Source organism: Pongo pygmaeus, chromosome 11 (genome assembly GCF_028885625.2).
Source record: "Pongo pygmaeus isolate AG05252 chromosome 11, NHGRI_mPonPyg2-v2.0_pri, whole genome shotgun sequence".
Lineage (NCBI taxonomy): Eukaryota > Metazoa > Chordata > Mammalia > Primates > Hominidae > Pongo > Pongo pygmaeus.
The window spans coordinates 127,406,563-127,422,826 of record NC_072384.2 but is presented as its reverse complement, the minus strand read 5'-3'; the positions used below and the strand labels follow the sequence as shown (position 1 = coordinate 127,422,826).

The window sequence follows — 16,264 nt, the reverse complement described above, 5'->3', positions numbered from 1 at the left end:
GTTCAGAGTATTCAAATATGCTATTGGGTTTCTGGGCACGGTGATGGGTCTTGAATTCACCCTGGCAGAGGTGAAGAAACATTAAATTTGTCACTGCCTAGCCTAAGTCAGCATGATGCCACTGTATAATATCCTTAGAACTACTAAGTTAAGAAGTTCATGGGGGAAGAAGGTGAAAAGAACATCAGCTCCTGACATCAAATCTGGTGCCAGATGTGATGACCTTAGTCAGAGGCTTTGTGGCCTGCAAGTCAGCCTAATGTTGTTGAATCCAGCTTCTAGCTGAAGGCAGCGTCACCTACACACCAATAGACATGCTATCAGCATCATGTCACAAACTAGACACAGAGCAGGGGGCAATTCATAAGAAAACCTAAAGCTATAAATAGATTCTGTTATTTTCTACTCTTCCACTCCACCTTTACTTTAATGTCTAAAGGATCCATGAATATGTTATAACAGAGAGAGAAAATTTAACCTTTAGTAGCAAGTCCTAAAAATCATACTTTGAAGAACTGGAAAATTCCATCTTCCATTTGTTGAGGAACTGGAATTTTAAAACTTTAGTTTTGCTAGAAACAAATATAGTGACCACTCTTCAAATAACATTTTTTTTTTTCTCCAGGGTACACACTTACCAGAAATAGCTTAAGCTAGAATTAATGGACTGGAATAGAAATGGCAAGTTCTAATCTTTACTTTTGCCTCCTCTTATGTGGGTTAAGTTCACAGTCTTTAGAAATCAATCAACTTTGATATGCTTCAATTAATACAATATAAAACTGTCTAAAATACTTTTATATTACCTAGAGGAATTAAGAAGTAAAATATTCAATGTATTTTTACAGTTTGGATGAAATATATAATAACTTTATTATCTTACATGCTAATCTTTATTTTAGAAAAGAGAATCTCCAAACTACATAAAAAGTGGGATTCCAGAAGGAAGATTCTAGCAAAGCATTCAAGACAAAATATTATGTTAGAAGATAGAAAAATAATTTCAGCTGTACTTATTACAGAAATTGACCTGTCATGTCATTAGTGGTAAGAAATTAAGACGACCAGTGCTCTCAAAGTTACCAACAATTAGGGTTCATGAATAAGGAGTATGGAAAGAAAAAAATTACTTAGGTTGGATTTTGGTAAACAAAGGAAAATAAATTCAGGCCATTTATACTTGGAAAGTGATCAGATGTGCGCACTTTAAAAGAATGGTGTTGGAAGGAGCATCCACTATGGGATAGAAACAGTCTCTGAAAATTCTTGCTGAGTGGCCAGATTGCAGGCAGCTCCAGCTCCTGATACTGAGTAGCTTCTGTAGCTGGTCACATAGGCAACCCAGTAGGTCAAGGTGCCCATATTTTGCCACTTGCTGGGTGCCTCCATGACCCTGGGCTCCTCTTCCATGCTGTAATCCAGTGTGTGCAGCACCTGTCTTGGCCACCTGCATCACCAATGTGTACTTGCAGGGTTAAGGAAGTGATGTAAACATGCTGACTTCTGGCTAATGCTTTTTCTGTGAGTAATTAACTTTCTGGGGAAGGAGACGGGGAGGGTGATTAGATGTCTCACTAGCCTACCAGTTGCTCAGGATTAAAATCCCAGTTATCTTTGACTTTTCTCTTGCTATTGTCCCAAATATCCAATTTGTTTCAACAGCCCATTGTTTCCTCCTCTGAATGTTTTCTGCACCTGCTTTTTCCTCTTTATTTCCACCACCACAAGACTAACTGAGCCCCTCATGCTCTCCATCTCCTTTGGTCTATTGAAACAGACTCCTAACTAGCCTACCTTTGCTCAAGGTTTCCATTTTACTCTATATCTCAGATGTGCTTATGTTACTTCTCCTGTTGATCATACCAAAGGCTCCTCATTACTGACAAGGTAAGTCCAAACTTTTGATCCGTATTCAAAGTCATCCATGTGGGCCCTCAAAGTTATTTAATCACATTCTATTCTTTAATTGAGTACCAAATGCCTGCTATATCCCAAGTGTGATACTAGATGCTCTGAATGCTTCTCAAGGAAAGAGGATACTTTTCTTCCCCTCTAAAAGCTCATACTCTCTTCTTCTTGGAATGACTGTTGTGTTGGTTACAGGTTGCTGAATGCTTTAAATGTATGATCCCCTTTATAGACAAGGCATCATGTTCACTTTACTCCAGTCCACACGGAATGTCATCTTTCCTTCATGACTTTTCTCCATTGTTCATGCAGTCCCACTCATGGAATGATTTCTTCACCCCCTTTATTGAACTCGTATTTATCACTCACCCAAAAACCAACAAATCAGACAAATTGCATACTCTCAGAGAGGAAATAAATAGAAAGTATATCTGGTGATATTGTAATATTTAAGAAAAATAAAATAGGTTAAGGAAGTGTCAAACTGGCCAACTCTTGCCTCTTCTTTACATATGAAATTTCTGTAACGATTTTGTAATCCCCACCACTATATGCTAAGCTTTGTTTTGCAAAGGAGTCAGGTATTAATGGGTGGGGTACATGAGGAGTGGTGTGACTAATCCCATTTAAAATACATAGTTGAGGACAACAACAATAAGGAGGAAGACAGCTAATATTTATTGAGCACGATAACAGAAGTATCATCTGTTCAAAACTCCACAATAATTCAATGTGATACTATTACTATTCCTATCTTATTGATACTTGAAGCATGAAAGGCACTAAGTTGTCGGCATTTGCAGTGATGGCAAGTGACAGAGCTGAGTGAAGTAAGGCAGTGCAGACATAAGCCTAATCTAATTGCCATTCTATAAAATGACTGGTGATACTATGTAGTGTATTCCTGGCAAAAGATGGAAAAAGTGAATGCTGGGTGGACATCCAACAAATCTGCATGACAATAGCCCCCCTGTCTCCAATCTCCTCTCTTATAATGCCATCCCCTAAAACCACAAGAGTGATCTATCTAACATGAAAGCCCAACTGTGTGGCATTGTCCTGATTCAATGGCTCCCACTGCTGGAGAGAGAAACCACTGCTCTCTGCTGAAATGTGTGAGGCGGTGTTTACCTTGATAATCAGTTTAAGAAAACCACTGCACCTAATCTAAGTACCTGGTACAAAAGGAGAAGTTTTTCTTGTGTGTGTGGTTTGTATTGTTAGCCATTATTGAGTCTTTATTGGATATCACTGATAGACTGCCTGCAAGGAAATCTAGTTTTTACACAGAAATTCTTCCTTGTGGATATTATAGCAAAGTCACCTTAGCACAGGGATGCAAAAGGGAGAACAGTTAAATACAAGGGCTTTGGAGCCAGAGGATGGACTCAAGGCATCATTACTCTTTAAGTTTCATCAAGCTCATCTGCAATTAGAGGATAACACCTCCCTCCTAGAGTTGCTCCAAGGATTGAATGAAATAATATATGTAGAGGGCTTAAAATAGTACCTACCTAGAAATTCCTAAGGAAGTGATATTTACGTATACATCTCTAACGTTTTTATTGTTCTGTACTTTAATCATATTTAGTTATCATGGCTTAACCCAAGTAGGAATACATGGATGTGTTTAACAAAACAAAACAAGCAATATGGGAGAATTTTTTTTAAATGAATCCCCTCCCAGAAAAAAACTATTGCAAAGATATCTTGTTTGCCATTCTAGAATTTTTCTGTGTCTATAAAAGCATACATGTGCTTTCCAAAAAAAAAAAAAAAAGAGAGAGACAGAGAGAGAGAACATCTATGATACAGTTCTGCACCTTACTTTTTTCCCCCCATGGGGATTGTTCCATAATGGGACATATAGATCTACTAAATTATCTTCCATGGCTATGCATATTTCAATATGTAAAGATAGTATAAATCATTTAGCAAGTTCTCTATTGATGGACACGTATGCTGTTTCGACATTTTCTATGATAAAATAACATTTCAGTGAATACGTTTTTAAGATTACTACTGTAGAATTTATTTCTAGAGGTGGAATTGCTAGGTCAAATGCTATCAGCATTCAAAATTTTTATACTTCTTGTTCAACTGCCCTCAGAAGAAGCTGAAAGAATTTATACTCCTACCCATTGCCATACAGAAAAGTTGTACAAACACTTTGGAAACCATTCCATTTTTTTAAAGTCAGTTTTCTCACTGCCCCAGGAAATCCCAAGCTATGTTCCTGTCTCCTTGCCTGTAACCTTGTACTCCTAGCCTAGAATTCCCCTTCTCAATTGAATCTATCTGCATTAGCAGGGCTCATTCAGTTGCAAGTGACAAAACTCAAATGAAACTAGCTCGAGGAAATTTAAAAGGTGGGTGTGGGGGGATAATTCTTGAGAGGATCCTGGGTAGTTGACAGAATTAACAGATGAGCTGCAGGTTCTAGGACAGTCCTAGAGACTTTGGGGATTGGAGCCTGCACACACTCCTCTACTCATCCATTCTAAACCCTCCTGTGTCCGCATGACTTAATTCTCTTCTATGGTGGATTGGTGCACCCTATGACTGTCAAAACTGTAAAACTTTACATAAATGGTAGCAATCAATAAATGCAAACTTCAAAAGACATTTTGCACTGATGACTTATGGCTACTCCTACTTTCAGTGTCCTCTCATCTGTCATTAGATAGAATTCAGTGGAGAAACTTAGAAAGCACCGGCCGAATGTCCAGAAAAATCATTCCGCTCAAATTTCAAGGAGCCAGAATTCCACTGTTACTCTTTACAATAATGTCTTTTAAATAAATATTGTCCAGCAACAATTTCAGGATTGGCCGGGCGTGGTGGCTCACGCCTGTAATCCCAGCACTTTGGGAGACTGAGGGGGGTGGATCACTGGAGGTCAGGAATTGGAGACCAGCCTGGCCAACATGGCAAAACCCTGTCTCTACTAAAAATACAAAAAATTAGCTGGGCATGGTGGTGCACACCTGTAATCCCAGCTACTCAGGAGGCTGAGGCGCTAGAATCGCTTGGACCCAGGAGGCAGAGGTTGCAGTGAGGCAAGATCGTGCTACTCCACTCCAGCCTGGGTGACAGAGCGAGACTCCCTCTCAAAAAAAACAAAAAAATAAAAACAATTTTAGGATCATCTCTTTCCCCACCCGCAGGACTAAAATGCTTCGGTAGTTCCCCTTCCTTGCGCTCTCCGTGGTCCTGAACCATCATGAGCTCTGTTTTAGAGTCCCTGGAAATGTAATAGGAGGGGAAACAGGGAATAGAAAAAATGAGGCTATTCGGGGAGAAAAGAAATGGCTTTTGTTTTGGCAATTTTTAAATAGTCTCAGTTATCAACAAATAAACCACAACCAACCACGGACAGAATGAAAGAGAGCAAGCAATTTTGTGGGAAACATTGCTAATCTGAGCAAATATCCACATGCACAAGCAAGGTCACCTGGGGGAGTGGGGCAAGTCACCATGTGGGAAAGGTGGGATGAGTCCTCTGCTATTCTCAGTTGGCCTATAATAAATTGTACATGGATTAGCTGTACTTTTGCTTTTATATCAAAATGGAAAAATTGCAAAATGAAAACAACAGTAACATTAGTTTTACAACCCCCAGGGATGTGTTTAAGCATACAGCTGGCCCTTGAACAACAGGGGTTTGAACTGCATGGATCCATTTATCCAAGATTTTCTTATGCCTCTGCCACCACTGAGACAGCAAGACGAAGCCCTCTTCTTCTTCCCCCTCCTCAGCCTACTCAATCTGAAAATGATGAGGATGAAGATCTTTAGGATGCTCCACTTTCACTTAATGAGTAGTAAATATATTTTCTTTTCCTTATGATTCTCTTAACATTCACTTTTTTTTTTTTTTTTTTGAGATGGAGTCTTGCTCTTTTGCTCAGGCTGGAGTGAAGTGGTGTGATCTCGGCTCACTGCAACTTCCGCCTCCCTGGGTTCAAGCGATTTTCCTGCCTCAGCCTTACAAGTAGCTGAGAATATAGGTGCCTGCCACCAAACCCAGCTAATTTTTATATTTTTAGTAGAGACGGGGTTTTGTCATGTTGGCCAGGCTGATCTTGAACTCCCAGCCTTAGGTGTTCCACCCACCTCAGCCTTCCAAAGTGCTAGGATTACAGGCATGAGCCACCGTGCCCCGTCAATATTCACTTTTCCCTAGATTATTTTATTTTAAAAATACAGTACATAATGCAGATACAAAATATGCACTAATCTACTGCATTATCAGTACAGTTTCTGGTCAATGGTAGGCTATTAGAAGTTAAGTTTTTGGAGAGTCTAAAGATATATGCAGATTTTCAACTTTGTGGAGTTGCCACTCCTAATGCCTGCATTGTTCAAGCATCAACTATATTTTGTAGTTCTATAGAGATTCCAAGAGTTATGTTATGGTTTTTACACTTTAGTAAATTGTGTGTCCCACCAATGACATGGTAATTTTATGTTACATTATTATTATATTGTTGGGTATTGATGTATTTTACATAAGATTTTATTTCACATTTTCCAACTTAAAACTAGGTGTTGGTATTGATATTTGTCTTTTGCACTAAATTACCTTACATTAATCTTTTAAAATAGTTTTTAAAAAGGTGAAAGATATTATTTGTTATTTTGTAAAGTTTTAAATCAGCAAAGACTAATAAATCTAGAAGTAGATTCCTACATATAAACGTTTGTCTAAAATATTTTAAAATATTTGGTTTAAAAATTAGGACATATCTTGGTAATTTTTCCTATTAATATGAGTATCTCTCTCTCTCCCTCTCTTTCTCAAAATCTTAAGAATGTTTAGAAGTCTAATCTTAGAGACAAGAAGACTAAATTGCATAGTGAGACTAAACATAGCATGCACTGTACTTTAGTATCTCTATCCTCACAGGAATTTTTCAAGTTAAAGTTATTTAGGAAATATAAAATATATTGCCATAATAATTATCCCTACAAACTCTACTAACCTACTGTACACATCTGAGTGTGTTGAACTTTTATGATTCCACTAAAGAATTCAGTCAGATCATAAACATTGTGTGCATCTGCGATCAATGTTAATATCTTACACATAACACAAACATGACGCTAGATCTTATGTTAATTCCAAGTCTTCTTCTGACTTGACCAACAGCAGCAATTGACTCAGTTGTTCACTCTCTTTTTCCTGATATGGTGTCTTCCTGCCTAAAAGAGAGCAACTTTACTGGTTGTTCTTCTGTCTCCCTTGCTGGCATCTTTGTCCTCTTCTTTTCTCTATCTACTTTCTCTTTCTTGATGATTTTATCCAGTATCATGGGCTTTAAATCCTACTCATAGGCTGACAACCTTTACATTTATACCTGAGCCCAGACTCATCTTTTCAACTCTAGTTTATATATACAAATGCCTACTTGATATCTCCACTCGGAGGATCAATAAGCACCTGAAACTCAGCATGTCTAGAACCAAACTCCTGATCTTCTCCCATCTTCCCCATTCCTGTTCAGCCACAGTATTTCAATCTGTGGTAGTTTAAAACAATGACTACAAGTTTTTTTTTTTTTTTTTTGACACTACTTCCATCAAGAACTGTGGTCTAGGTTCCCTGCCCTTTTATCTGGGTGGGCTCGTGTCTACTTTGATCAATAGGATACATACAGTAGAAATGAAGCTCTGACTTCTGAGGTAAGGTCATAAAAGGCTACACAACTTCTGTCTGATTCTCTTGGAACACCTCCTCTCTAGAAGCTCCCTCTTGGCATGTTAACTCTTGAGATGGTCTCTCTTCAGACGCTCACCTTTGAAATCCAGCCTCCACGCTGTGAAAAGTCCAAGTCACATGGAGAGACCAGATGTAAGTACTCTAGTTGATGTAGCCTTCAGTCATTCTAACCCAGGTGCCAGACACATGAGTGAACAATGTTTCAAATGATTCCAGGCTCCAGCCTTTCAAGTCAAATAGTCACACAACCATTTGAGCCATTCCAGCCGGGACACAGACAAGCCATCAACACAGTGCCCTGTCTGAATTCCTGGCCCATAGAATCCTAGAGCATAATAAAAGAGTTGATGTTTCATAATTATTCCTTTAGAGTAGTTTCTTAACCCAGCCATAGAAAACCGATACACCGTCTCAGTTGATGGTGATTTTATCTTTTCAGTTGTACAAGTAAAAAAAATCTTGGAGTCATCCTACATTCTTTTTCTTCCATGTCACATCCAAACCACCTGCAAATTCTGCTGATGCTGCCCTCAAAATATATTCAGAACTTTACTACTTCTCACCATCTTTACGAATGACCATCATCTCTTGACAATATTTCTGCAGTAGCCTTTTACGAGGTCTGCTTCTGCCATTACCCCTGTCCTCCTCCCAACAGTCTATTCCAACAGAGCTTCCAGAGTGTCTTTTTTTTGTTTTGTTTTGTTTTGTTTTTTTGAGACAAGAGTCTCGCTCTGTTACCCAGGCTAGAGTGCAGTGGCGCGATGTCGGCTCACTGCAATTTCTACCTGCCTGGTTCATGCGATTCTACTGACTCAGCCCCCTGGAGTAGCTGGGACTACAGATGCCTGCCACCATGCCCTCCTTGGCCTCCCAAAGTGCTGGGATTACAGGTCTGAGTCACGGTGCCCAGCCTAGAGTGTCTTTAAAATATGTCAGATTACATCACTGCTGTATTTATACACCCTCCATTGGTTTCCCCTCCCAGAGTGAAAACCAAAGTCCTTACAAAGGCCTACATGATCCCTTATGATTGTGTCCACTGTTATCTCACTAAGCATGCTGACTCCTATTCTCCCATTCCTCACTCTGCTCCCACTGCACTTACCTCCTCACTCTCCTAGAATGTGCCAAATGCCCTCCAGTCAGGGGCTCTTTGCATTGGCCATTTCCTCTGCATGGAACATGTCTTCATCATAGTAAATATTTCTTGAATGAAGGGGAATTAGCCCTTAAAATTTTAATTTCCTAGGAATCAAAGACATTTATGTTTGGTAAATTAAGAAATACAAAATAGCAACATTTTATCTAGTTTTTGTGAAACTAATGTTATTAATAAAACTAATAATTTAAATTCCTGGTAAGCAATTTTTAAAAATTTTTCTTCTTTATAAAAGAAAACAGCTATTTTCTCCTTTAACCCCAATCCAAAACTGATGCAAAAATAAAATACAAATTTACAAGAATACATTTTAAATACATTTATAATCTCTAACTTCTTTTCCTCCAATACTTTATATAGCAAACAACATTAGCTCAATTATCACAATGAAATAATATTGGGAAGTGATGATAAATGTCTATTTTTTAAAATAGTAACTGAATCACATTCAGTGTTCTTAATTTGCCTTTTGCCTGTCTTCAGATTTCCACTGTATGAAAACTGTAAGTGCATCAGATTTCATTGCTTAGTAGGGACAGACTGGTGCCCAACCGCTTAAGAAAAAAAAGCAGTGAAAAAATCATTCTTGGTTAGTACCAAAAATAATATTAAGTAAACTCGAATCCATTGGAAGCATTGTGAATTTCCTCCTTGGGGGTTCTATTGGTGGTGCATCCAAGGATCTAGAGATGATCATTGTTCTGTTCTGTTTTTGAATTCAGAAATATTCATATAGAAAGTTGGTGTTTTCAGACTGTAGGTCATGACACCTTAGTGCTGGGAAATTAATTTAGTGGGTCTTAGAAAGCATTAAAAGAAAAAGAGAAAGTGTGAGATTGAGAGAAAGGAGAGAAAAAGAAAGTAAAAAGATCTGAGTGCATTGCAGGTAGCAAGGGTAAGTTGTATTTAGTCATGAGTGAGTCTGAGTGTGTGTGTGTGCACTGATGTTCAATGTGTTTATAAATGTATTTTTACTGCAGGTCATGGTCAAAAGTTTTAAAGTCACTGCAGTAAAATGTTTCAGAAAAACTATTGACCAAACTTGTGACAGTTGCTGGAGGTTAATATTGCATATATTTCCTAATGTCTTCATTTGTAATCTAGGATTTTAGAGATAGGCCGATCAGTGGCTTTCAAATCTTAGCATACATAAAACTCATGCAGGTGGGAATGGGAAATGGGGGAAATACACATTGACCTACAGAAGATCTGATTTAGAAGGATCAGAGGTGGGATGCAGGAAGCTTTGATTGGAACAATTCCACAGGTGATTCTGATATGGGTAACCCTCTGCTCACTTGTAGAGTCACACCAGACAATATCACAGGTAGTGATGTAATTACAAATTTCTTAAGTTCAAATTAACTTGTATCTTCCCAGTCCACAGAAAACTAATGTCCTTAAGCTTCTAGTCAGTTTTTTTTTCTTTCTTAAAATGAAGAACCTTGGAGTGATGAGACCCAGTAAAAAGAAGAAGAAGAAAGAGAGAGAGAGAGAGAGATGGTCGTTAACCTTGCAGTTGAGGAGAGGATGTGGGAAGAATGAGGGGGCCATGGTGACCCAGCAATTCTTTGTTAGTGAAACTAACTAGTTCTACCACCAGACCCTGCCAAGTGAATAGAGGGCACGGAATATCCATCATTACTGAGAAAAATTTATGATGATTTGCCTTGCAATTGAGGAGGGGATGTAAGAAGAATGAGGGGGCCATGGTGACCCAGCAATTCTTTGTTAATATGACCAACAGTAAAACCAACTAGCTCTACCTCTAGATCCTGCCCACTGAATAGAGGGCATGGGACATTCATCATTACTGAAATTCACATTAAAAAATAAACAAATGAAGTTGAGGGATTACTGTGAAGACATTTTGGGGCTATCAAATTTTATACTTTAAATATAAATTTAAATTTAGAAAGTTTAGAGTGCACTGCATCAAAAAGACAAATTTAAGATAAAGAAGGGGGCAAAACCAGCAAAAGGTGTTGTAAAGTCTGCAATCTTTCTAAGCATACGCTTATCTAGGTAATAACACTTGGCTGTTCAAATATAAGAAACAGTGGTTGGGCGTGGTGGCTCACGCCTGTAATCCTAGCACTTTGGGAGGCCAAGGCGGGTGGATTACCTGAGGTCAGGGGTTCAAGACTAGCCTGGCCAACATGATAAAACTCTGTATCTACTAAAAATACAAAAATCACCTGGGCATGGTAGGGCATGCCTGTAATCCCAGCTACTCAGGAGACTGAGGCAGGAGAATTGCTTCAAGCTGGGAGGTGGAAGTTGCAGTGAGCTGAGATGGTGCCACTGCACTCCAGCATGGATGAGACTAAGACTCTGCCTCAAAAAAAAAAAAAAAAAAGAAACAGCTGGGGGTTCTTTCTCTGGATTAAACGACCAAAAACGTTAGTGGCATTGTCTAAGATACAAATTGACTGGCAGACCCCTGATCCTTATCAAACAAGAAAATGAGAATATAATAGTTAAGGAAATCAAGAAAATTAAAAAAAGAAAAAGCTAGTCATCTTTTTATTTACTTTTAGAGGCAAAGTCTCACTCTGTCACCCAGGCTATAGTGCAGTGGCATGATCATAGCTCACTGCAACCTTGAACTCCTGGTCTCAAGGATCTTTCTGCTTCTGCCTCCCAAATTGCGGAGATTACAAGCATGAGCTATTATGTCTGGACCAGGACCAAGTTTTTTAGACAAATATCAGTTATGGATTCTCCTCACCACCCCCCAAATCACCAATCAATCAGTAGAATTTCTGAAGTGAAAGAATTAAACAGTGGCATGGAGTTTTCACCTCTCTCCTTTCTTCCAACCTCATCCATCTGTTTATTTCATGCTTTATTTGCTCCCCAAACAGCAAATGTTTTGAAATCATCTGTTGAGGGCATTACTATCTTTCCAAAATCCCATGTTAGTTCTTGGTGCATTCATTTTCCCTCAGTTATCTAGAAGAGATGAGGGATGAAATCAAGAGGAGAGCAGAACTGGATTCTCACTAGCTGATTGCCAGTAATTGATTTTCTTCAAAGGAAAAATCATTTCTTATTGGGAGACTCATGCAGGTTTGGGTCATTCCCTGCTTCACCCAGCTGTAGTAAACAGCCCACAGGTGAAGATGTTTGTTGACTGGTTAAGGCTGTGCATTTGCCAATTCTGGAAGAATATAATTACATGTTTTTGTTTGTGTTTAAGCCAATGATTCTTAAATTTTAATGTAAATAATAATCTCTTGTAATGCTGCTTAAACTGCAAATGCTGGGGGGCCCATCCTTCCCTAAGAGATTTTGGTTCAGTAGGACTGGGATGAGGTAAGAAATCTCTATTTTTAATTACACCTTGGAAAACACTAACACAACTGTTTGATAATAACTCTTCATGCTTACCAGAAAGATTTGATGCCTGTGATTGAAAAGAGAGGAGCCCAAATACAATGAAGCCTCAGTTAAGTAGGATTTTTCTTGCTGTTGTTCTCTTTGTATATGTATATAATACTAAAGTATAAGTGCCTTGCTTGCATGTCACAGCACCAAATTAATTATCTTTCAATTAATCATCAGTCATTAGAACTATGCTACTCACCCAGCAGAATCAGCATCACCTAGAGTATGTTAAAAATGCAATGCCTCAGACTGCCCTTGACCTTCTGCATTTAACCAGAACCTGCATTTTAACAAGATCCTCAGGTTGGAGAAGCTCTGATCTAGCTGATTTACAAGCCAAGTGTGACTTTTCAGCTCACTTTTAATTGGCCTATTTTATATATTTTTTAAATTAAACAGATGAAAGATTTTAATTACTTGAGAAAACAAAGTATTTAAGGGAAGAGGCATCTTTCAGATTCCCAAATTGCACTGTCTGTAACTGATAATGTTTATGTCAGAAGGCAATTGGTTGTTATGTGATCTCATTTGCCCTGTGCCTATTTTTTCCACAAAAGAGATTATAGTGCTCTGCAATTGTGTCCATCTGCCATTTTCAATGTAAGTTTCCTGTGGGCAGCATGTCTTTGATATCTAAATCCTCAGTGTCCAGCCTAGTGCCTAACACAAGTAGAAGTTCCAAAAAACTTGAGTGGGAAAAAATAATTGCCATTTATCTGAGTTATAGCCCATTTCAAGTTCAAGCTTAAGGCTCCTCTCTTCTGTAAAAATTAAGTAGTTATTTCATCCATCATGAAAGTAAATACCACTTGTTTGTTATTTGACATCTCTCTCTTTCTCTCTCTCACACACACACATTTTAGTCATCAACTATTGTTATTTTGTACTCTCTTATTACCCCATCAAAGCTGTAAGAAGCTGTCTTTTTATATATTTCATACTGCCTTGCAGAGTAGGCATTCAAATGCTTATTACTATTGAGCCATCTTAAAATAAAAACAGATCTTAAAGTGAGAAAATCCACATTCAATTGTCCTTCAAGCACTGTTCTAAATTGTCAAAATTAATTCTAAGAGATGCCAGTATTTAAATAGCTCCTCCAGTTTGACCATATATCTTAAGGAAAACATGTTTTGATACAAAAAGTGTTTTATAATTTTGAAATGTTTAGTTTTACATCCACCCAACTCAAGCACTTTACAGATATATGTAATAATCTATAAATTTTGCATTATTTTCCTGATAGTATCATACATAAACCAATAATTCAATTTTAAAGCTAGTTGTAGACCCATTGCCCCAAAGTGCATCCATAGCATGTAAACCCTTAACTCCTTGAATTAGGACTGTATTAGTGACATCAACGTAGCTGTTGCAATGTTGTGATGAATCACTATTTTAGCCCTCTTTTAAAATGAACCTTAGCATATTACACAAATCGGCTCTAACTCTCCTATAGATGGCAGCATTGAGCAACAGATTTTGGTAATAGCTTGTTCTTCTGTTCCGTGAATTTTCAGTAGGGAGTAAATTTTTCATACAGTGTATTTCATTACGATACACCAAAAGACTAATTTAGCTTAGGTGACAGAATAATACCCATACCTGCTCAGCATTACTTCAGTGAGTTCCCACAAACGCGTCTCTTTCTATTCTATATATTACATGAACCAAATGTAAATGCATTTCCAGTTAGCCCATTAATAAAACAATTGTAGAGAACAATTGAATTTACTGTAGTATAATTATAACAAATATTAACCACCTTTAAATTGGTAGTAAAACATCAGCAAGTAGAAAAAATGGAACTAATATCCTATGATCAGTGATTATCTTCCATAGGAAACCCCATTGGTCTGAACATAATTTGTCACAGTAGTGAGGCTTATTTCATAATTTTTATCGAATATTTAGCAACTAAAATTGTGTTTTTTAAAGCAGAAATGCTTTAACACTGAGATATATATTTCTTAAGAGGTTTATTATCATAATTAGCTTTTTATGATCAAAATCCTTCCTATGAAGATAATTGTAAAGTACGTGCAAATAAATTTTCCAACCCTCCCCTCCTTCCAGAAAAGAGTATTTTTTCCCCCATAGAGGTATGGTACCTTTATTTAGCTTTTTTTTGGGGGGTGGGGGGTGGAGGGACGGAGGTAGGGACAGGGCCATTTGAAAAGTAAATGTCTATGGATTTGATTTGTTATCTTACAAAATGTTAAGTACTCCACTACCCCCATCCCAGAGCTAAACATCAAACCTGTAAAAAGCCCTTTGGCCTTATCTGGATTACAATGTTACTAGTAAACAACCCTTTTATAATCTCTCTTTTTTCTTGTCTAGGGTAAAATCAGGCACACAGTTACACTTTTCCACCAACTTCAGGCTTCTTTATTCTGCACCTCCCTGCCCTACCCCCTATAAGGCACTCTATACCCCCAGAATTTCGGTCACTGTGAGTGCCGCCTCGCTTCCATTTCCAAATATCTGCTATTAATAGCCTTGCTGTAGTGGGCACGTGTGCCCACATCACCAAGCTGTCAGAGGAAAAGAAGGGAGGGCTTTCAACTCAACATGTGTACTCAAATTATAGATTAACCAGGTTTAGATGAGGCTGCATGACGACCGGGAACAGGAAAGGGAGAGGAGAAACGAGAGGCTCCCAGGCTTGGGTGGGGAGGAGCCCCTCTGCAGATGCCCAATCCCCCTAATTTACGTATCGCACGCCTCTGAATGGCGCCTATGGTTCTTCTTCTCCTTCATCATCATCATCTTCTTCTTTTTCTTTTTTTACTACGCTTTGCAACCTACCTTGGTACCCTCAACCCTTCTACCCCCACCTTCCCTCTGCAGTGCAAGGCTTGAAAAACAGGCCATCTCACCAATCAGCAGGCCTCCCCGGGAAACTCGCTCCGCCCCTCAGTCCGCATTGGGCCGAGGCGCGCTCCCCCGCGGCCCGGCGGGTCCCGGTCACTGAGCATGCCCAGCGCCTCGACTGCTGAGTGCCCTGCCAGCATCCTGCAGTGCCTGGGAGCCTGAGACCGAGAAGGGTCCCGGCGTAGTAAAGGGGCGGCAACCCCAAACGGGCCAGGCATCAAAATGAGACAGCATTAAACCGAGTGACATCTCTGTGGGTCCTTAGTGCCAGGCGAGCAAGCAGGGACAAACTGCTTGTTTATAGGTCAGCTTAAAAAATAAAAAAACTTTGGGGAGCGTTTGTTTGTGGGGAGACTGATACCGCAAGGTGACCCTGAAAGGGGCGCTTCAAGTAGACCCAGGCTGCTGATCTGGTCCACTCATGAAGTACCCATTTTCCTGTACAGTTGAGCTGGCACCATCCTTGTTTTCTCCCTATTATCCTTGTGGTCAAGGTTAAAAATTTATAGGGTGGTTCAATGGGTGTGGGAGCTGTGTGTGAAACAAACATTTCAGCCAATATTTGCACAGTAGGGTTTTGGCCTTATGAACCCTCTGAAGGTCCCTAACAGCTTTTTAGAGTCACGGATAGACTTCGGAATATGATAAGGGACCTCTCATTTCCCCTCCCCCATGCCCTCAGCCTTAGGTGTGAGTCCCCCCATCACTCGGATGGGCAAGGGGAGCAGGAGAAAAGGTGATATTTACATTTTCTCTCTACTTGATCAGCAGCTAATTCCACAGCGCCGGACGTGAGACACTTCCTGGGGATCCCTGTTCTCCTTTTGCAGTGACCATAACTGCCCCCAGTCACTGCCCTTGGGCGTCCCTCTGTTCCTTCCAGGTACCTCACGGCAGCAAATCTGGGGATCCCAAGGTGGAAGGCTGGCCCAGAAGTCCTTTAGAAAAACCTTACAAAAACACAGATCCCCTCACCATGGCCTATCGCCCTGAAGCCGAAATCTAGCTTTTAAATTTCCTGGGGGAAACAGCCTTGACTAGAAACCTCCCTCCCGTGGGTCAGTCTTACCTGATAGGTAAGAGGCAGCCCAGCTCCGGCGCCCCCGCCTCCCCCCGGCCTCCCACTCGGGGCTCTGTAGCCGCAGTGCCCCCCCCGTCGCCCCCCACCCTCACTCCTGCGTCTTCCGGAGCTCGCCCCCTCCCGT

The 16,264-nt window shown here is 39.6% G+C and overlaps 1 long non-coding RNA gene across 2 annotated transcripts; it reads right to left on the bottom strand.

Annotated features, from left to right (window-relative positions):
- Positions 1-921: 921 nt before the first annotated feature.
- Positions 922-16,182, bottom strand: LOC129032153 (uncharacterized). 2 transcript variants are annotated; one of them, XR_010122892.1, is made up of 5 exons: positions 11,597-16,182; positions 8,739-8,878; positions 7,707-7,955; positions 2,041-7,113; positions 922-1,465 (listed from the first exon to the last, which is right to left on the bottom strand). It is a non-coding gene; the product is annotated as an uncharacterized LOC129032153 (long non-coding RNA). The 2 variants fall into 2 exon arrangements; XR_010122891.1 differs by having other exon boundaries at positions 2,041-7,955.
- Positions 16,183-16,264: the final 82 nt, after the last annotated feature.